Source organism: Etheostoma spectabile, chromosome 18, assembly GCF_008692095.1.
Source record: "Etheostoma spectabile isolate EspeVRDwgs_2016 chromosome 18, UIUC_Espe_1.0, whole genome shotgun sequence".
NCBI classification, from domain to species: Eukaryota; Metazoa; Chordata; class Actinopteri; order Perciformes; family Percidae; genus Etheostoma; species Etheostoma spectabile.
In genome coordinates, this window is record NC_045750.1 from 19214940 (window position 1) to 19237760 (window position 22821).

At 40.6% G+C, this 22821-nt stretch overlaps 1 long non-coding RNA gene across 1 annotated transcript; it reads right to left on the reverse strand.

Moving 5' to 3' along the window:
- Positions 1–4815: 4815 nt before the first annotated feature.
- Positions 4816–21941, reverse strand: LOC116706668 (uncharacterized). The gene is made up of 3 exons (XR_004336294.1): positions 21839–21941; positions 5342–5349; positions 4816–4825 (listed from the first exon to the last, which is right to left on the reverse strand). It is a non-coding gene; the product is annotated as an uncharacterized LOC116706668 (long non-coding RNA).
- Positions 21942–22821: the final 880 nt, after the last annotated feature.

Consider the following 22821-nt stretch of genomic DNA (forward strand, 5'->3'; position numbering starts at 1 on the left):
AAATGGCCCACAACTTTATTTTTCGGTTCATTTTCACAGCAGCTGAAGCTTGTTTCCAGTAACCTGCAGGCAGAGTTTTTCAGTGGAACCCCCTATACCTAATGCTTGACCACTCCCTGCTCAGCAACAAACAGTTGCAGACAAACTTAACAATTAGCTGGTGAACCAACAGTAGTACAGCATTTAGAAGCTAATAAGACAGATAGATTTTCTGAGCAGTTGATGGAGGCCAACAGAGCTAAAAGATAGAGAAAGTTAGACTTACTTTCATCAGATGGTCAGATGATGATGCCCGACAAGTCAGACCCACATCCAGGTTTTGGGTCTGGGAACTCACCATTATCAGGGCTCAATCCGAGGAGCAGGATAAACGGTTGTCTTTCAAATTCCCTCTAAACGCAATAGGATAGCGCTTCAACCAACCAGAACATGCTAGTTGAAAGAATGAATGTTTGCCGTATTCGGTCGGCAAAACTCCAAATACATCTTCCTTTTTTATGAGTGACCCAACTGTGCCGTCATTATGTTAAGCCCGCCCACCAGTTCTATACACAATGTGATTGGCCTTACCAGAATTTGTTTTTTTCAGTTTGCAAGCCAACAGAGAGTTGCTAGATAGACCCTGGCTGCAAATTATATTTGCTGCCGCTAAGGTGCGTCTAGATTTCTAGTCTAGCCCTGTGTATGTTGGATGTGTAAATTGTATGCTAACATGTTAAAACAACTTTTTAAGGTGCTAATATATGTTATATGTTGTGTTTACACACACATTGTCTGTCAACATGGCCAACAAATGACTTTATGCAACTATCAGGTTTTAGGTAGTCTATATCAACAACGTTTCATTTCTGGGATTGTTCAGGTGCTGCCGGTAGTCCCTCATTTTCAGCCAGATGTCCGTCCCCGTCCTCTGTCTCTGTGTTGGCAGTCTAACCTCCGGTGGATTTCTGAGGACTATGGTTACCTGCTCCTCAGATCTCTGCAGGGTAAATCTAGACAGCTAGCTAGACTATCTGTCCAATCTGAGTTTTCTGTTGCATGACTAAAACTACTTTTGAATGTACACAAGTTCCACCAAGACAAGTTCCTTCCTAAGACAAATTTGATTATTTAGCAGAGGCACCGGGGCTCCGTCCAGCGCTTAGTGCCGCCCAAGACGACTGTGATTGATTTAAAGAAATGCCAATAAACCAAGAATGCTGTGTGGACTAGCCAGACCTTCCTCCACAGCGCTAGAGTGTGTGTAAGGAAAAAAAAAAGGGAAACAATATTTCTGTTTAATTACGATTCTGCCCCCAGTGCACTAGAGGTGAATGGAATTTGGTTTGTGCTGCTTACATCATTTACCTTTTCAACAGCTTCTTATTAATTAGGATCCAAACACATCCCTGTGAAATTACATATTAGTTGAAAGCAGTTTCAATGAAAACTAGTCAAAGTGACATAGTCATTCTGCATGGCTACTTACCGTTTAAACTATGTAAAAAATATATGTGATTTAGCAAATTGATCTCTGTGTGTGTGTACAGTTTGTTAGAAGTAGAAAACTTGACTACATTTTCTAGATGCCATTCTGTCCATTGGACCCATTTATACACATAATGAGTGATTTCTATCACCCTGCTGTGCTGCTGACAGCATGTAATTTTCTCTTTGTAAAAATACAGCTGTCTTTCTGGCGTTCTCAAGTACCTTAAGCCTCATAGAGCAAAGACATTGACCTAAATTGTAGCGTTAGATAATGTCTATGAGAAAGATGTGAAAAATTGATCACTGGGTTCACTGCATCTGTTTGAGGAGAAAAGGGAATATAGTCTGAACCCAGACAGGATGAATAATAAGATGTGAGGATTAAGGACTTGAGAGGGTGACATGGGGCGACTGCTCTCTGTCGGCACACACAGGGAACCAAGGATCTGCTCTTCCTCAAATATTGTGACCCTACTCTGCTGCTTACATCATCAGCAACAAATACAATAAAAATGATGCGACCATAAAGAGCATCTTGACAGCAGCAGTGAGCGTTACCACAGTGTTCTGTCTCTTACACCTATAGTCACATTAATCTTAACGTTTCCGTGTGAATTCATGTGAGATTGCATTTTGCCACGGAAGATTGACTAAAGAAAAATAGCTTGTCTGAATCTCCTGGCTTCCTTTGTCTTTCTCTTTGTCAGATGAAGCGAAAAACATTAATGCCTACTGATTAGATCTGAATTGCTTGGCCCCATCTGATAAGATGCAATGTTGATCATCAGAGACATCTCACCATCTTGATTACAAACAAGGGTGACATTGAACATCATGTGTCTTGTGGAAGCAACAAGTGCTAAGAGGTACCTCAAGCTAAAGGACAACAAATGTTACTTGACATGGACTTCCAAATCAACCCACATTGTCTGGAACCTCTATTTGCAGGACAATATCCATTGTCAGTGCTTTCCAAAAGGCAGTTATGAAGACATAGTCAAATTTGATAAAAGATTGGCATTAAAACTGGTCCACGTGACTGCTGTCTGATCTACCACAATGTGGGAAAGTTGTAGGCACATAAACTACTTGGCTTAGGAACAATAGTCGTTCAAGACTCAAGAAAAGGGTGTTTGAAGCATCCTGGTGAATACAAAGTATAGTCCATGTCCGCGACATATTGCTCCTGTGCCGCCCGAAATTCTGCCAGATCCATCCATCTTCATCCGCTTATCCGGTATCGGGTCGCGGGGGCAACAGCTCCAGTAAGGGACCCCAAACTTCCCTTTCCCGAGCCACATCAACCAGCTCCGACTGGGGGATCCTGAGGCGTTCCCAGGCCAGGTTGGAGATATAATCTCTCCACCTAGTCCTGGGTCTTCCCTGAGGCCTCCTACCAACTGGACGTGCCTGGAACACCTCCCTAGGGAGGCGCCCAGGAGGCATCCTTACCAGATGCCCGAACCACCTCAACTGGCTCCTTTCGACTCGAGCAGCGGCTCTACTCCGAGCTCCTCTCGGATGACTGTGCTTCTCACCCTATCTCTAAGGGAGACGCCAGCCACCCTCCTAAGGAAACCCATTTCGTCCGCTTTTACCCTGGATCTCGTTCTTTCGGTCATGACCCAGCCTTCATGACCACCAGCTGCTCCGATTCTCCGACCAATCTCACGCTCCATGGTCCCCTCACTCGCGAACAAGACCCCAAGGTACTTAAACTCCTTCACTTGGGGTAAGGACTCACTCCCGACCCGAAGAAAGCACTCCATCGGTTTCCTGCTGAGAACCATGGCCTCAGATTTAGAGGTGCTGATCCTTATCCCAGCCGCTTCACACTCGGCTGCGAACCTATTCAGTGAGTGCTGAAAGTCACAGACCGATGATGCCATCAGGACCACATCATCCCCAAAAAGCAGCGATGAGATCCCAAGCCCACCAAACTGCAACTGCATATTCCCGCAGCACCTCCCACAATTTCTCCTGGGGGACCCGGTAATACACACAGGACTCCATTCAAGGTCTCCAAGAAGGCTGAATACTCCGAACTCTTGTTTGGTGCATATGCACAAACAACAGTCAGAGTTTTCCCCCCCATCACCCGCAGGCGTAGGGAGGCAACCCTCTCGTCCACCGGGGTAAACTCCAACGCAGCGGCACTCAGCCGGGGGCTTGTGAGTATCCCCACACCCGCCCGGCACCTTACACCATGGGCAACTCCGGAGTAGGACAGAGTCCAACCCCTATCCAGGAGTACGGTTCCAGAACCGAGACTGTGCGTAGAGGTAAGCCCCACCAGATCTAACTGGTAGCGCTCCACCTCCCGCACAAGTTCCGGCTCCTTCCCCCACAGAGAGGTGACATTCCAAGTCCCCAGAGCCAGCCTCTGCCGCCCGGTTCTGGTCCGTCGAAGCCCTTGACCTTCGCTGCCACCCATGTAGCAACGCACCCGACCCCTTTGGATCCTCCCACAGGTGGTGGGCCCATGGGCTGGAGGGAGAGGTGCCAAGTTGCTTGTTCGGGCTGTGCCCGACCGGGCTCCGTGGCAAACCCGGCCACCAGGCGCTCGCTCACGAGCCCACCGTCTGGGCCTGGCTCCAGACGGGGGCCCCGGGCGTCTTCCGGGCGGGGTCCCTCTATCCTATCCTCCAGATGTCCCTCATTTTCAACCTGATGTCTGTCCCCTTCTCCTGTCTCTGTGTTGGTGTTCTAACCTCCAGCGGATTTCTGAGGACTATGGTTAACTGCTCGTCAGATCTCTGCAGGGTAAATCCAGACAGCTAGCTAGACTATCTGTCCAAACGGAGTTTTCTGTTGACGACTAAAACTACTTTTGAATGTACACATGTTCCACCAAAACAAGTTCCTTCACATAGTGTTTTGTTTCAGGCATTTTAACAAACTATAAATGCAGGTATTTCTGTAGTTGGGACAGTCTTACTAATATGGTTTTTACTATTCAGGCTAAGAAGTTCCCTTCATCACCTTTAGAACTTGTGAATGAAAGAGTTTGTTTCAGTTTGTCTTGGAGTCAACCCCATACAACCTTCTGTAACGCCATTTTCATTTGCAAAGTGAGGCAGTGGATTGAGAAGGCAATTCATGCAGCTTCTGTATCTCGTTCCAGCCATTTGTTTTACAAATTAAAACATTCTAATCCCCTAAGCTATTTGCCACTTCTCACAGACTGAATTTGTTTAGAATTATATTAATTTCAAAGGTTTTTAAACCACTCAGTAAATCCATCCCACTGGCCTTGAGTGGAAGGGTAAGAAAGTTGTCAACGTGGCATGTTGCTGCTCCTTTTTCTCTTTCTCTCTCTTGATTTCTCATACCTCTCCAGCCCAGGTTAAAGCTGCTCCCCTATAATCACACCAATGTAATAAACACGCCAAAGCAGTACAATACATGTGTGCCTTTGAAGAGACTTTAATGTTTTTAGCTTAATTTCCCTGAAACTGTGAAGTGTGCATATGGGCCCTTGCTGGTAGAGTGGTGATTGTGGAGCAAGAAGCTACAGTCAGGCCCACTCAATAATTCAGTGTCAGTGCAGAATACCGGGGGCCTCCTTCCCACGCCCTTCCCACGCCCTCCCCCTGTGATGCAACCTCACTTTGACTGGGGAGCCCTGCCACGTTTGGCTGGCAAGCACCCAGGGAAGTGTGTGACCTCATTGCACTGACGATGTGGGGAGTCAAGTAGCTGGGAACTGTCAGAAATAAGGTGAAAGAGTGCACTACTGATACAGAAAACATTAGAGAGAGAAAGCTGTTTTCATATTGTGAAATGTTTATATAAATACATAAACTATGTGAACACACAGAACACAAATCTGTACAACTCAAGATTGAGGATGACTGACATTCAAAGATACACAGTCTTCTGAGGTTAGGGATAGGATTTTGTTTCAACAAAACCATTAATAGGTTTATGTGTGGAGAGCAATGAAATCTCGAATGAAAAAACATGATGACAATATGAGTGTGTGTGTGTGTTTGTGTGTGTGTGTGTGTGTGTGTGTGTGTGCGTGTGTGTGTGTTTGTGTTTGAATACAGAATCTATTCATCATGCGCACACCATGAAGATGTACGTAAAAGAAAGAGTAAAGGCAAGTTAAGGAAAGAGTAATAGACTATTTTACTCAAGTACAAGTAAAATTGTTAGTAGTCATCAATAACTTTGGGACACTTGTATCAGGTTAGTGTTATTTATTGGCTGAGTAAACTGGCTTTCTCCTTACATCAATTCCTGTCCATTTCCTGTCAATCAGTCAGATAAATATGTAAAAACCCAATAAAACCTATCCATCAATGCCCAATGTGCCCTGGGTGCCAGCTTACAATACTTCTTAAAGGCTCAAATGAGAATTACACATTATTTATTACATTGCCTCTGTTATATCATTATTTTGGCTCAACTGTTCCACGTTTAGTGTATGTAGCAGAAAAGTAAAACATTTCAGGTGTTACTGTATAAAAGGAAAGGCTGCAGATGTGACATGATATGAGGATCTACATCAGTAATGGGGCTGGGTCGCATGACATAGCCATCACCACGCAGTGCATTTGTAGATTCATCTATGACACATTCAGGAAGACAGCCTCTGATTGGTCAATCCACTGCATTCTGGAGTCAAGATGGCTGGTGCTAACAGAAATACATACCTTTTCATACTAACAGATAACTGTTCTGCTTTGAATGTATCGTTCCGGAATTATTGTGCAAATCTTTTAAAAGTTCCAGGCTGGGTTACACTGTTAGCTTTCATGCTAAATACGCAGAATAACACTAGCTTAAATCTACATTACGTACAGTACCTTGATTTATAGAATCATAATTATAGATTCATTGCCCAAAGAAATAAGACTTTTTTTTTATCCAGCATAGATCTACAAAGTCCAAACCACTAAGAACAAGCTTCAGATGAATGTGTAACAAAGAAATGCCTCAGAGGAATTTTATTTTTCTAACTAAACAAGTAAACATACATGTATCTCACTCCAAAAACACATTGCAAGTGTGACTTTAAAACTGAAAATTAGCATATTTTCTGCGCAGTCAGTTATAGGAGCTCTGTCTCTGCATAATCCCACCATTGTCATGTAGTGTTATAACCTCACGAGATAGGAGTGTGTAAAATCATGATAGGCACCTTGGGGGAAATAAACACGTTGACCTGAGGATTTAAGGTGACCCACGCCATGGCAGACGATCCTCCCATCCCCATAGGCTGGACTCTTTCCCCTTTAGGTCATAAACTATGCATTAGCTGGCAACCATAACCAAACCTCAGCAGGGACATTAAAGCTGAAATGGTTTAGTTTCCACTCCAAATCACAATGTGTGCAGGCTATTGATGCTTTAGATGCAGAGATGGTATGTGTTGGAGAGATACTGCCGGATGCATTGTTTTGTTCCATTTTATTTCCATTTGGGTTGGTTTTGATCCAAGCAGGGAAAGCGCTCCTGTGGGAAAATACTGTTTGTTTCATTGGCCAAAGGGAGACAATGCAGCAGGATGTGAAGAATCAGCCGTCGGGCACCAGATGGGGTCTGGACATACAGTGTGCTCAGAGAGAGGGAGTGGGAGGAGGTGGTTCTGGGGAGTGTTCAGCACACAGACAACCTGCTAGTGAAAGTTGATGGCTTATTTCCTTTCTATCCAGCTCGCTCAGCAGGCTTCTGCGTGCAATGGCCAGTGCTCCGTCTCGTCCCCATCAACATCTTTCTTTTGAAGAGAGATCATCTCATAACGCCGCTGGCATCGGCCTCTTTACAAGTTGGTGATTTTCCCTCGACTAGTTGTGTAAAAAGTAACAAAATGATGGTATTCATGGTGACAAGGATTAGTCGGCAGTTAAATAAATTGTGTTGTGAAACTTAAATGTATCAGTATATCCAGAAATGTAATAGGGAGTGCACCTGGCACACACACGTAGCTCTCAGCTCTCCTTCTATTTAATGTGAATGTCACGTTCCTCTTGATCTTAATAAAAAATGTGCTTCTGTATAAACTCTGCAGTGCAGATTTTACCTGAGAGCCTCTGGGGATTCTGTTAACCAGTATGTTAACCAGTATATTTGTAGTCCTGTGAACCTTATAAGAAATGCCCATATTAAGACAAATAGGCCAATTTTCATAATCATTATTCACTTGTCCACAGGGAGAGCTTAGATATAGTAAGCGTATGGATGCAGTAGTGATTTGTTTGGTGTCTGCAAGGTAATTCTTCTATTTATAGAGGGTCATTAAGCTGTGCAAATCTCTCCTCACTTCTAACACATCTCAGCAATGTCATACTGTAAAATTAAAGCCGAGGTCCAGTTCAGTCTGAATGTCCAGACCACTTAAAAGTCTATTATACTCTCCCGGTGTCATTACTATTAGTGAGCCAGCTCTGAAATAGTAGTTTAAAAAGAGAGAGGACTTAATTAACGCTTGGATATTGTCCTTTCTGAAATATGAAGAAGTGCCTTATTCAAACAGATCTCTAAATAGGCCTTAACTTATTAGAGATGATATAGATATAATGTGTCCCATACCCCATTTAACATTCATATTCTTTGGGGTAACCTGATCTCAAATAGAAAGAAGTCTTTCCCTTTCAGGAACACATTTCCATATAGGACATGACTAGAAAAGGCAGCCAACATTAGCGGTGGCAGATATTCAGATTCTTCCTCAGCCTCCTGTCTTTTTTATTAAAGTCAAGACTGTGCATTTCTCAGGGTTTGTATAAATGTTAAGTTGGAGATATGTGGTTTACCTTTACAGTGGCATGATTCTTTGAATTAGCACACAGTTGGTACATAGAAGTCAGCTGCTTACACAGCTGCAGATAACAAATGTGCCCTAAACTTAAAACTGAACTATAGCTAATTGGGTTTGGTCATGGTGAGTTAGAAGTTAGCATGCTAACATTTGCTAAATAACACATCTCTCTGGTCTCATCCATCTGGTCTTATCCACGTTCAGGAACAGGTGATTCTTTCTAGTCCACTCTTCAAAGTCATCCACCGGCGCTCTGGACTCTCCCTCCTGTCCATCCCTTATGTACCCAACAACTGCAGAGTTATCAGAGAGTTTTTCTTTTATCTTCCACCAAAGTCAGTTGCCTTCATTTGTTGTATTGGTAAACATGGACGTTGGTGCAATCTTTCATGGCAATGCATAGATTTATAAATAGTTGAGTAGCTAAAAATTATAAAATAAAATGTGCACACAACATCAAAACTGCAGCAATTCATAAGATGAGCTCATTGGTTTTTGGATGCTCAAACAACTTTGGTGTGGGTCAGATTGAACAATTCACTTCTTGTTTGGGTCAGGTTTCCTGTTAGGGTTTGGAATTGCACAAGTAAGCTACTCTTCAAGTAAAGGTAATTTCTCCAGACCTTAATGAGCCTGGTGGGCTGTTTGCTTTAGGAACCAACAAACCACATTAATTGTGTGTAAGATTTTAAAATGTACGTCTTCAATGGCCCCTACTATTACTACTTCTACTACTACTACTACTACTGACACTGAGATGAACGGGTGAATATCAACTTCAACAATTTTCACTGCGATTGTTGAACAAAAGAACCTGTACCGTCCGAACAATTTGAAATTGCAAAGCAATCCACACATAGTGGCAAACAAATACAAGAGCAAACTCTGGATTTCATTACGTTATAAAATTCAATTTAATTTCCTTTTACATCACATGGCTCCCCTCCAGTACACCTAACTTTGTATTGAATTAGTGATCCAGAATGCAAATTAACACAAACACTGTAAAACCCAATGAACAATAAACAATGGCACCACATAATCTGCATGACAAATGATCAGTCATCTCAAGGTAAAAGTGTCTTAGCTCTCTGCTGCTCAAAGCTAGCAGTTTACTGTCTTGTGAGTAGTGACTTTCTGGTATCTGCACATTTCATGGAAAATCTCTCAAGCCGGTGATAACTACACTTCTAACTATGCAATTACATGTGCATGATGTCTACCCAAGTGGCACCCCCGGGCCTGAAAAGTAAAGCCAATGTGAAGTGCCTTGAAGCTGCATTCTGTCTAACTTCCAGTAGGGGGCAACACCACTGGCTCCAAAAAGAAGCCTGTTTCTATAGAAGTCAATGACAAAATGAGCCTACTTCTGACTTGACATTTTCATTATTAATAGATGTCTCAATTGCTAGTTTAAATTCTTCTTCAATACAGCATAAATTAGTTTAGTAAATCATGGTCTGATTTATTTATTTATTAAAATCAAGGACAACACAGGGGATGCTATAGGACCTGTGAATCAGGACAGAGGCTTAGCAATGCTAACCATGGCACTGTGGACATTAAAATAGACCTCATCTTGTTTTGGGATGTTTCTCTGTGTTTTCATCCTAAACTTTGACCCTCTCAGTGTGTGTTTTTACGTAATCATTTTGGTTGCATGAAAATGTCTTGTTCAGCGTTCTTTAGCACTTTGTCAACCAAGGCTAGCTAGGTTGCGCTAGCGTTAGCTAGCAACTGCCGTACATGCAGATAAATTGAGCGAGGACCAGAAGGTCCGTGTTTACCAGTTGGTAAATCTACGCTGGATGATTTGCTTCAGAAGGGTTACACATTTAGCCTTTAGCTTAACGCAGTGCCATTGCAACCATACACAACACTGACTTGGCCACATCATCCTCCCAGTTCCACCCTGTTGTTCAAACATGTTCAATTCGGGCTCCAAAATGTCAAGATGGTGACTACCAAAAAGGAAACAGCTTGCTTCAAAACGGCAGTCCACACACTAATGGCTGACGTCAGTGATGCTATTGCCATTATTTTTACCGCCTATTTGTTTACCTGATGAATCCTGACTTACTTCCGAGCACTGGATTTTGAGTGTGCTACCGTTTGTAACATTTTTATTTGTTTTATTTTATTTATTCATTTGTTGAGCTCTGTTCTTTTGTTCTGTCAGTTGAAGAACATTGTGCTCACCATTGTGACTACAGAAATCTTGGAATGTGGTGTCGTTGCTAACAGGAAGTCTAATGCTGTGTCCAATCATACGAGCTGTAAAAAAAACCTAGGTTAGCCAAACTTATACGGAAAAGAGAATGTAGGTGAAGGGTAAAATTAAAATATCCATCACAGCTTACAGCCCAATGTCCTGGCTGAACTTTGACTAACCATATATTTGCCCTAATTATACATTGTTTTCTTGTGCTTATTAGCCACTGTACAGGTGTGCCCACTTTCAGTTACCTGTAACTTAAATAGTAGTTAATAATTTGTCTGAGATACCGGCTTGTTTACATTGTAATTAGTATATAAGCCAGACCTATCAGATACACATTCTAACTTGTCAGACTACAGTGCCAGCATATTTGATTTTGGTACAATTCAGACAGTTTGTCTTGATAAAAATAAAAAAATAAAAAATCACCTACACCTAGTGTAATCATAACCAGCTGCCTCAAGGCTGTGCATGTTTTTTTTTATCAAGTATAAAGAAGAAAAGATCAGCCTTCTCACAATGTTCAATGTGATCCTATACTTCCTCAAAACTGATGTAAACCACTTTTGCACTATTCAAAGCCATCAAATAAGGCAAGTCATAGTACTGAGCTCTTCAAATATATTTATAAAACAAACCCAGAAGTAATATTCTTTTGGCTATTCAAAGCTAAGCCTCACTGATAAATGACATGTTCAAGTCTCTAGAAAGACAAGCTCAGTTTATTATCAACAGAGATGGCAAAAGTACTCACTTTCCGTACTTAAGTAGAAGTACAGATACTTGTGTTAAAAAATACTCTGGTAAAAGTGGAAGTAGGCCTACTGCTTAAACTTCTTTACTCAAGTAAAAGTAACAAAGTAGAGGCTTGGAAATTTACTTAAAGTATAAAAGTAAAAGTAGCCTTGCGAAAGCTACCTGGAGCACACAAATGTTACTAGTAGGGATGAGCGAGTACAGCATTATATGTATCTGTATCTGTTTACCACATGAATTATCTGTATCCGGATCCGTACTCGGAGTGGGCGGGGCCTAAACCGGAAGTGGTCAGGTTTAACCCGGAAGTGGGTCTGGTTGTCTTGAAATGTGCGGGGCTTTAACCAGTATGTTATTTAAGCATGCAATTGATATGAGTTTATCAGAAATTGTTATATTTATTGCTGATTAGAAAACTATTTACATGACAGCATCAAGCTTCAGATCAATGGTGTTGTCATGGTAACAAACTATATAGGCCTACAGTATATAACAAGTTTTGCAACAATAAATACAGCAATGTGGTTGCAATTATTAAGTAAAATGTAATGAACAAGAGTTTTCATACTCAATAATATAACTTTATTTTTTTAACTTTTAATTTTTCTATGATCAGTGTGATCAATTTTTTGGAGTGTGAGTGTCTGTGCCTGTGAGTGAGTAAGAGATATATAGAGAGAGAGAGAAACAAAGAGAGAGAGAGGGGGGCGGGGGCGTTGGAATGTGTTTGTGTATCTTAATTTGTAATATTATTCATTTATACCGCAACTCCCTTTTATTTTTTTTATAAAACACAGCAAGAAAGTTTCAGACATTCAAAAAACTGGTTAGAACCAGCAGGCAGTTTAAAAAAAAAAAAAAACTCAGACGGCAGAGATGCAACACGAGTAGCATTCTACCAAGCACTATGTCTGAACAAACTCCACGGTTACCAGAAGTCTCCTGGTTACTAGGTACTAGTTCAAACTGAAGTATGAAACAAACCTGAAGCTGAAGAAACCCTAAATGTTAACAGAAAAATCCCCGCGGACCAGGAGGGGAGAGAGCTGTTCACTTCTCCGCGTGTGCGAGTGAGAGGCACACAGCAACGGGAGTCTGTCTGTGTAGGGAGGGGCGCTGGGACTAGCCAATCACTGAATAGTGTAGGGGAGGGGCGCTGGGACTAGCCTATCACAGAATAGTGTGAAGGAGAGGCGTTGTGACTGGCACTGTGACTAGCCTATCACAGAACGGAGACACAGTCAATGGAGAATTTCATTGAATCCGAGTACAGATATTGACTCGCATTACTCGGATAATACTTGTACTCGGCAAAAGTGCTTTATCCGTACCGGATACTCGTTTCAGCCGAGTACTCGGCTCATCCCTAGTTACTAGAGAGAAGCTGAGGGACATCAGTGGACATGGAGGACACAGTGTTTATATGGCAATGGCTACATTTTAAATGGCTGTCTGCCAATAGGCCTAAAACATAACATATATGATTATTATGACAAAAACTTGGACTCCAGGTTAATAAGATTCTGTGATTCTGTGAGAATTTACAGATGCAGTTTTTATTTTTAATCTTTCCCCCAAACATAAAAATGAATCTACATTTATGTGTGTGCTCAAATACGGCTTCTGGAAATAAAATAAAGGATTAAAATATGAATGACTAAACAGACATTAATGAAGAAGTTCCCCAGCACATTGGCCAGGAGTCCTTCTTGATGCCTACTGTCTCAAACATTTCTTTCAGATCAGGTTGAGGATGATGGGAATGTCTTGCTGTTTTCTTCATTTTCAATCATGTCGCCCTCCATGCTACTATGTGCTAACGTTAGCGCAATCCATGCTACTATGTGCTAACGTTAGCGCAATCCATGCTACTATATGTTAACGTTAGCGCAATCCATGCTACTAAGTGCTAACGTTAGCGCAATCCATGCTACTATGTGCTAACGTTAGCGCCATCAAGCCTCAATGATTTGCTGTGAATTAATGCAGAATGCTGAATCTGTTGAGTTGTCTTAGTCGTGCATCAAATGCAACGTAGGGGAGAGCCGGGACAGTTGAAACACTTTTTAATTAAACATAATTAACAAAGCGGTCTTATCACACTGAAAGCTGATATTTTGTCACTAGCAACCTACACTTGTCACCTGTCTAATACAGTTGTATTTTTAGCTTTGGACAAAACCGTTTAGGAGTTATTGCAGCGAAAGTGGGACGTGCGTAATGTTTCATCCGTCCCTCCTGGACGGGACGAATGAAACAGCATGCGGGGACGAATGAAACATACAGTTTAAGCCATATAACCTTCCAACAACTTTAATATTTTACTGTATATCATGGATGGTACTTCCAAAAGGTGTTTTTATAGATAGATTGGTGCAGGACTATGCGTCTTTGTGAATGTCTGTTAATAACTAATTGCCGTCATCCTGAAGCGCGTAGAAGCGGTTATTGAAATATCATGCACTGTGGATGACTGGGCTGTTTTTATAGCTAGAACAGTAAGTTTTTCTATTTATATCATGTTTCTATTGTAGAAAATGTCATTTCAGTAGGTTTTTAAATGGGTTAGACCACTGGACATCCAAATAACGCCCCCCAACCCGTCAGTCTCCATAGGATAACATGGGAAAACTCGACCCCCCCTACCTGGTGGGCTCAAATATATTTTCATCTTTTTAAAACTGCTTTTCTATGTCTCACCTCCATAAATAATTGTATGAACACAGATATTTGTGCATTTACTTAAAATCCATGGAGTTCCAGCCAGGTCGGGGACAGTTGAAACAGCTGTTTCATCTGTCCCGACACGGACATATGACATTACAGCCTGTTTTGCTTCTCATGTAAACAAGCATGAAATATGAAAGTCTGGGATTGTGGAGAACACTAACTGGTCTACCGAATAAGCCTGTAGTCAAACCTTTAAATGAAAAACCCTCATTACTAATCAAAAAAATGTGACCGCTAATGAAGTTTACTTTTGACCATCAAAACGCGTTTATCGGCTGTAACTCCGCGATAAAAGGAAATAACAGGAAGATATTTAGCTGATAGAAGGAGGTTAACATGCTCTATGTTCAGACCTAAGGAAGTCTGTCTATCATCACTGCACTCGGAGAAAACTGGAATGTTTCATCCGTCCCGCGTTTCAATCGTCCCGGCTCTCCCCTACAGTAGATATGTTCCCATCCATTTAGATTGAATATGGTATTGATGACGTAAACATTAATAAGGATAACTCCAGTGAAATGATGTGAAAGTTGAGAACTAGATTAGGACTGGATTAAAGCTGATTCTGGTTTCCAACTTGGCCCCAGGTGTGTCTGTTAAAACAGACGGAGACGACTTCTCTCTAGCTAAGTTTCCATCCACTTGTCAATTGAATTACAGTATCTAAAGTTGGGTAAAATAAACCTAGCTAACAGGTGAAGACCACACCAAAACCACTAGCTAACTTACTCTAAATGTGAAGAACTACAGACCATTGACAGGCTTAAGTGAACTGAAAACATGAGTTAGACGACTTACAGTTCTCAAAGACTCTCACACACAATCTCAGCTGGTTATCCTCCGGACAGCTTGTCTCCTTTTCATTTCTCTCACTTTTTTCTCCGTGTGGCGCGCGCACCCGCTCGCAGTGTGTGGCGCGTGTCCGCGCTATTTTCCGACATAACAACCTCTTGTAAAAACTAAAGTAACGAGCCAATTTTGTAAAATGTAAGGAGTAGAAAGTACCGATATTTGTGTTAAAATGTAAGGAGTAGAAGTAAAAAGTCGCCACAAAAATAAATAGTAAAGTAAAGTAAAAATATCAGAAAATTCTACTTGAGTACAGTAACTAAGTATTTGTACTTCGTTACTTCCCATCTCTGATTATCAAACATTCTTGGCAATATAATAATATTTTAATTTCTATTTAATTTTTTCAGATGTGAGACCCGATGGATGTTGATGAAGAACACTTGATGGTGTGTAGCACAAGTCATCTAAATTGTGCATCCTCTTCTGGGAAATATCCTATCCAAATGATGGCAAATTATTATTTTTTTTTTTAAAAGAAAAGCAGTTCAATCAGGAGAGTCATGTTTGCAGATATGCAAATGAGGTTTATTATGAAGCTCAATAAAATGTACAAAGTCTTTGGCAATTAGACTCCATGCTATTCAAATATTTTGTATATCTTTATAGGGGTAGAGAACCATCAGACCCCCCGATGGAATCTAGACACCGGCGGTGGTGATGAAGGAGCCGGAAGACCAGACTGAAGGTGGCACCGGACTCGGTCAGCTGGAGTAGATGACTGGAGGTGGAAGGTGGGGATGGAGGGATGCACTCTTGCCTGCAACAACAGCTGAATAGCACAGGGAGAAACAGATTTTTAAAAGCAGGGTTGTGACTCTGTGATTGGCTCTTGTTATTTATGTACAATTCTGATTGGTTAAGCAGGAAGGGGAAAGCCAGCTGATTCTATTTAGGAAGAGAGGACTGATTAAATAAGGTCTTCCTGAAAGAATTATTATTATTAGAGAATTAGAGTTATTAAGATAACAGCTGATTAGCAGTTCACCAATTAAAAGTTAGGCCATTCTTGAAAAATTACGCTGAGCTACATTAGCCTCAATTTAAAAGACTATTTGTCAAACTTCTGACAGTACTCCAATTTCCCCAGTCAACACTCAGTTTCCAAAAAATACTGTAATGTCCTGAAATTTATATAACATCGGCATACTTTTTAGGGCCGATGTCCTGTTTCTCCAAGTTAAGAAGCCCACAATGCATTGCTAACTACAGTACTAAACTGTTTAACATGAAAACAGTATTTTAGTGTTGCAAATTGGCTGTAAATTTACAGCAATTGCTAGCAATATTGCTAATAATAATTTACAGAACAAGTTGTAATAGTAATGAGAATTAGTTCTAGAAATGAAGTCTTGGAAACAGAAGAATAAAGTAATCTGGGAGGAATCCATCATGCAGACAGCAGAGCTCGACATTGCTAAAGAATATGCATAATGATCCTAGCAGGGGGAAAGGGCAAACAATACTCTCAGATTCATAGAAGACCTAATAATGGGAACACACACTGCTCTTTAGTCCTTCCACACAGGGACAATGATATTAAAATCATGCATCACTGAATGTGTTCGTCAATGGCCTAGAAACAGTTGTTTTGGGTGATGAAGGCTTGCTCTGCACAAAATACCCATTGTAACAGCTTGAGCATGGAGATGCAATTCCCACCCACACATTGAACACTCGTGTACTCCCATATCAGCACATGTTCATGCACATACACCATCGCCAAGTTTAAATCTTCGTAAGCACTTCCAAGGGCAGGTGTGCCCCAATGAGGCTCCACTGTTGTCTTGAGAAAGCCTTAGTAGATGTCAAGCTAAGATTTATTGATGTGTGTGTTACCTTAAACAGATGGAGCTCTGTGCAATTCCACTAGCAAGCAGCGAAATGAGAAAAGAAAAGCTGAAAGACCCGGAGAGGCTGAGTAAAATTAGTCTCTGCTTCTAAATGAACCGGAGAGGTAAGGAGGAAGGAAACATTATTTAGTGTCTTCTCCCCTCACCTCTTCGGGGCGGAGAAGCTGGTTGGAGCTATTACACTCTCTATCATGCCAAGTCCCTTTGGACAATGCAGGATGATCTGCACAGTGCTCCACTGCTCCTCTAACTGATCATCAAGGTGTCGCATTAGAGCTGCTCATGTATCACAACTGGATAGCAGCAATACAATCAGTTATCATTATTGTATTACAAGCTTCGATGATCCTCTTTAATTATACTGAGCCAGGTAAGGAGCAGGAGCTACACATACAGCCATGGTTGAGTTATTTGTTCATACGCCACTGTAAATGAAACCTAACTTCCATATAATCACATAATCATGCCATGGAATCTAGATCATTTATAGAAGGGATTTTGCAGACGTAGAATATGTTCCTCCTTTGTTTCCCGTCGTCAAAATACAGGGCCTTGCTGTTACCACAAGTGCTTTGATCGATGTCAAGCTCAGTATTGACTATGCTGTGTAAATGATATGCCAAAACATGCATACAGTCAAAACATGTATTTAGGTATCCCTCTCTGTTTTTCAGTTTGCTTACAATTTCTGGAATTGCCGATCTAAACATTCATATCTAACCATTGCAAAACATGCGTAGCTTTCTGAGTGCAATCCAATGTAATGGAACTATAATCCAGTTATCATGTATCTGCAGCAAAATCAACTTCAACAGACAGACCCTGAGGAGGGTGAGTTCATACTAAAGAAGGGGACATAGAAGCTGAGTCTGTTTGCAGCAGACTGTGTGAAGAGTAAGAAAGAGGATACCAGCATGCATCAGCTTTGATGGTGGTGAAACCCTTCCTGGCAGCCATGACACACATTTAGAAATTCTTCAATTGCTTAGGACTAAGTGTGACACGGTTATGTGAGAGAGGAAGAATTTTGTTTTCGGGGTATGTGCAGTGCATGGATGCTGTCCACGCTCTTCCTATATGCACAGAACAAAGAAAATGTGTCACTGATGGCAGAGATGACCCTGACATCATTGGTAGCCAAGATTAAATAGAAATAAGTTGTATACGTTGCCCAAGGATAACGCTGGTGTTATACATATTTTCCTATGGTCAAAAAATCTCAGAAAAAAATTAAACCAACAATGTGTTAGTGTGTCTCTCCATACTTTCTGACTTCACTGCTGAAAACAGAAATCTTCACCTGACAAATATTATGTATTCTGTTAGTGGGCACATTCACTGTTGGTTTGAGTCTGAAAATGGGATTTCATGGCAAAAGAAGCAAATATAGAAAACCACCAAAGTTAAGTGTTGGAATCACAGCAACATTTTCATCTGCAAGCAAACATACTGAAGCAAATATGGGAATACAATTTTCAATAATCAATCAATACAAATTTACTTAAGTTTTGATTTTGTCTTTAGGAAAGTCCTATTTTCCCAATAACAGTACCAAATTAAGTTTATTTATTTAGAATACACATAAAATAAAGAGTTATTGATGGATGCTTACAATAGTGTTTCTCGCCCTATTAGACTTTGTTAGCATCGCTGTCACATTCATTGATCTCAGATCTTAGTTAACTTATTAAGTACACATTAAGAAAAGACGGCCAGACCTATAAAAGGAAGACGCAAGATGTAATAACAGGAATTGCAATTCCAGGTCTAAGCAGCTCCGAGATATGTGTGTGCTCTTTGAGGTTGGAGGTAAAGGGTGTTTGCTCTTCCCCGTGGTCTGCCCTCCAGATGTTGGATAGCATGGCACTCGTCTCTCAGCTCATCCCTCACACTGGATACAGTTAAAATCAGGCTCCATGAACTTCCACATGGCACACAGCTGCTTCTGAAACAATGAGTAAAATGCCTTTTTACAGCGCTTTTCACGGATTAAAAACAAAAATCTCAAAATGCTTTACACAAAACATACAATATGATAAATATTAGTGCATAATTAAAGAAAATCAGTGAAGAACCTGAATATTTGTTTGTGTCTTTTTCTGCTATATTAAACCCTGTTCATAGAATGAATTTTAAAGGCACGGCCCAGTGTGTGGGTATTGACCTCTGTTATTTTGTGTCTTAACTTCCTCTCTACACCGAATGTGGAAATGTGTGGCGTTGTGTAGAACAAAATGAAAGACTTTCTCCTACAGCGGTCTGACAAAATCAATTGCTATTTATGTATAGCAGATCAATTTACCCACACTGCTCTGGGATCAGCGGAATCTGTCAGAACTTGTTGGTATCTGTGTTCTATTATGTGTTAATAATATGATATAACAAAAGTGATTGTCAGTGTGGATGTCTGAAATGTACTAAAACTGTAAATCTAACGCAGTAGTGACTAATTTCAGTGACATGGGGTTATTATTGTGAACAAATATTATTGGAAATATTACATAACTGGTTGTATTTTATAACAAACGTCTGCTTCCACACCAACACATCACAAATCAGCTGCGAGTAATGTTAATAAATTAATAACCTGCATTACGCTTAGTTAAGCACCAGTGGTTGTATTTTTTACCATAGAAACACCATCTAATGTACTGTTGCAGCACAAAGTAAACTAATTGAGTTACGTAACTTTGCATTAAGAATGGTCTTTTTAATCTGATTCTGTAGAAGTGGTGGATGTGGTAGTTACCTCCTCATAAATAAGGGTGTGCGTTCCCAACTTAAGACATGTAACCCACAGCATGCTGTGTGAACCGCCCAGGACTTAAACTAGAGTTTACTACAGTTTACCTAGCCTTAGCCACCGGAAGATTCAAAAGTGGGAATGAAACGACAACATGGTCGCCCGCATAAGGTCAGGAGTGCACTGTAAGACTTACACAACTTGGACTGATCAAGAATGGTCAAAATAAATGCAACCAAGCTTAGAATATTCTAACTTTTAGTCCGTATGGGACAACCTCCAAAAACTTCACATCCCCAACTCTCCCTTGAAGCTCTATCACACCTCTGTCCAAGGCCAGAACCCACGTTTCTTATTCCGGTTGTGAAATGTTCAGAACCTTATTTATTTAAGATCTCTGGTCAAAGGGTCATTAGTCCCCAGAACTCTACATTAAACTTTGTCTCTGAAGGACTACTCGCACTCATCAGATATCTTCCTTTCAATCACTGAGCTCTTAAATCTCCTAATTTTGATTCAAGAGGTGGTCTCATGCATTTTAATGTGAGGAGTGTTTTACCTGCTCTGAGTCCAGATATCTTTTCTTCATTTGAGACTGTCATCTGCTCATTTAGTTACTCTACCATGACCTGTTTCCAGAATATGTCGTTAACTCATCATGGCCTTTTGTATTTTAAAGCCTCCCTCAAATTCAACCAGGAAAATCAACCTTTTCTTACTGGGATTTGGAAAAGATTCTTTCTACTTTCTCTAAAATTCCTATGTTCATCAATATAGAAACCTAGATAGTTATGAGTCTGCAAAGTTCAGCTTGTGTGACCCAATTTTAAACTCATAGATGCGAATTATGTGAATTATTATATTAATTTATAATAATTTATTTATATTTTTGCATTGATAACCAATCTCCATTTATTACACCAATCATAAATATAGGAGATTCCACTGCATATTATCTTCAGAGGGTGACAGTGAACCTATGTCATCAGCATACAGAAGAATACTCATTTCACATAATCATTTCATTTCCACGTGTTATCCCACAATTCAACATTTCAGCTTTAACTTCCTTGCCAAATCATTTTTATAAAATGGAAAAATGCCATTTGACTGTGTTCTGCTAATGTTATGTTTCATCCCAACCTGAATGTAAAGGATGTGCTCTGTAAAACCCTGTATTGTGTTCAATGACATTAATCTTTAACATGCAATCCATAGGTTTTCGTAAATTATACCTTTCTACAGTACACAGTCAATACATGTGTAAAAAATGTAGTAGGCCTTCAGCTAAGTGGCAAAAACCTGGGGTCTCATCTATAAAACACTGCGTAGGATCCTTACTAAAAGTGTGTGTGTGCCTAAAAGCCAAAAACAACATACGCCAAAAAAATAACAGATTTAGAAAACCGTGCGTACGCACATCTGTAAGCAATGTTCCCTTTATAAATCACAAATCACCATCAGGTGTGCGCACTTGAATCAACCTCTTACCCCGCCCCGTACACGCCCATTTGTAACCATAAATAGTCAATGCAAGGCGCCTGAATGCTGATCAGAGTGTTACTGACCCTGGCAGTTGCTCTTTAGTTACGCCGTATCATGATGACTGGCGGGGAAGAAGCAAAACACTTGTCAGAATTGGGAATTGCTGCAAATTGAATTACAATTTTGACCTGTTCTCGCACAGTGTAGGTAAACCTGATCTATAGATTAGCTTTATACAGGCATTACGGCACTCTGGATGGCTGTGATATACCAGACCAATATGATAAGATGTGAACAGAAATATATAGTATAAACAAACAAGCCTTAGCGATAAAGTTGAAGATTATATATAATATTTATATAAAACACTTACCTGTCTGCCATTTCCCTTTGGAAACCGCCGGTGGCCCCCAGAGATAAGATGATCTGTACTTGGACCTGGATGGCATAGTTCCGGTGCGTTGCCCTTTCCACTGGACCCAGTTCAGCACATAAATCCAAGAGTACAGCTTTAGGTAATTTAAATCGCCATTTAGCCAGTCGTCGTCATGGTCCCTGAAGTCTCTCTCTCCTGATTCTTCAATCGGGGGTTAGTCCTCATGCAGTGGCAAGCAGGGCCATCATGCAGCATTACGCACGTGGGGGGGGGGGGGGGCATATGATGATATACGCACAGTATTAACAGACATATATTTAGTTATTTAAACTGTGCAGAATTTGATGCTATCATGTATTCCACGGAGTTGGGCCATCTCCTCCTCCTGCGCTCCGTAGCGGACAATGTGACGGTAAGACAGTGTTGTTTAAATAGTAAGTTTTGATTTACGATTTGAGTTGAATTTTACAAGGTGTTTATGGAACAGTTATCACTCAGTACAAACACAAATAACACTGCTGAATTTAATCTTCATGATAACATGGATGATATGTAGTAAAGAAATGTGTGAGGCATGAATACTAGAAACATATTACAAGTAATCGTTATTCCCACATTTACTTTCTTCTGTCTGACTTCAGTTCACCACCTCACCATCTGCGTCACCAATTCTCATTGTCTCCAAAATGTTCGTATGCGTCACATACATAAATGAGACCCCAGGTTAAGGTTGGAAAGAATACAGTTATTGTAATGGCACTGATGTGAAACGGGCACTGCAGAATTATACAGGATCATCGTAGTTCCTTGGGATATTGACACGATCATCTAACTTGTCTGCATCACATAAAACTATTGAAAACCGCAGACAAATTTGTTCGACATCTTAAAGCTACGGATTCTATAATGACATTGATTGTCATAACTATATTAAATGTAAACCAATAATGTGTGGCACTGCTTGTTGGCATCCAGTCCTATTTGTTTAACTTCAAAAGCACTGATGAATTACAGATTGCATCTATTTGATAGATATTATTCTGCACTATAGGTCTATGAAAAAAAGTAATGCAGATGATTCAAGAATACATCACAGTATAGGGTTCTCTTAAGAAGGCACACTGCAATTTAACACATTTTAATTTTAAAGTATTTTTTTGCAAATGCTCAATCAAAAAGTGAGGGTTAAGTATGAATAAAACCCGTGATTCACAAACGAAGTTTGCAGAAACATGTCTCATTTATCTATCAGTGCAACACTATTGTGGTGTTTGAATTTTCTTTAGAAATTGAAGTTATCTTTTAGAAAAAGGTTCCTGAGGGTGACAAAATCCATTCAGCATCACATAGCCAAGATCTCTTTGTGAATGTACTTGGATTGGATAAATCAATTGTGACTGTCCCATTCACCTCGAACCTAGAGTGAACTTCCCCTACCTGCCGTCCAGAGTGTTATAACACGATGGAGCTCCTAAATTATTCATCTCCATCATTAAATATCTATGCACATCACATATTGGCTTCATGAAAACTTTATATGTGGAACCATGACACCATTTATCAAGTCCCTGC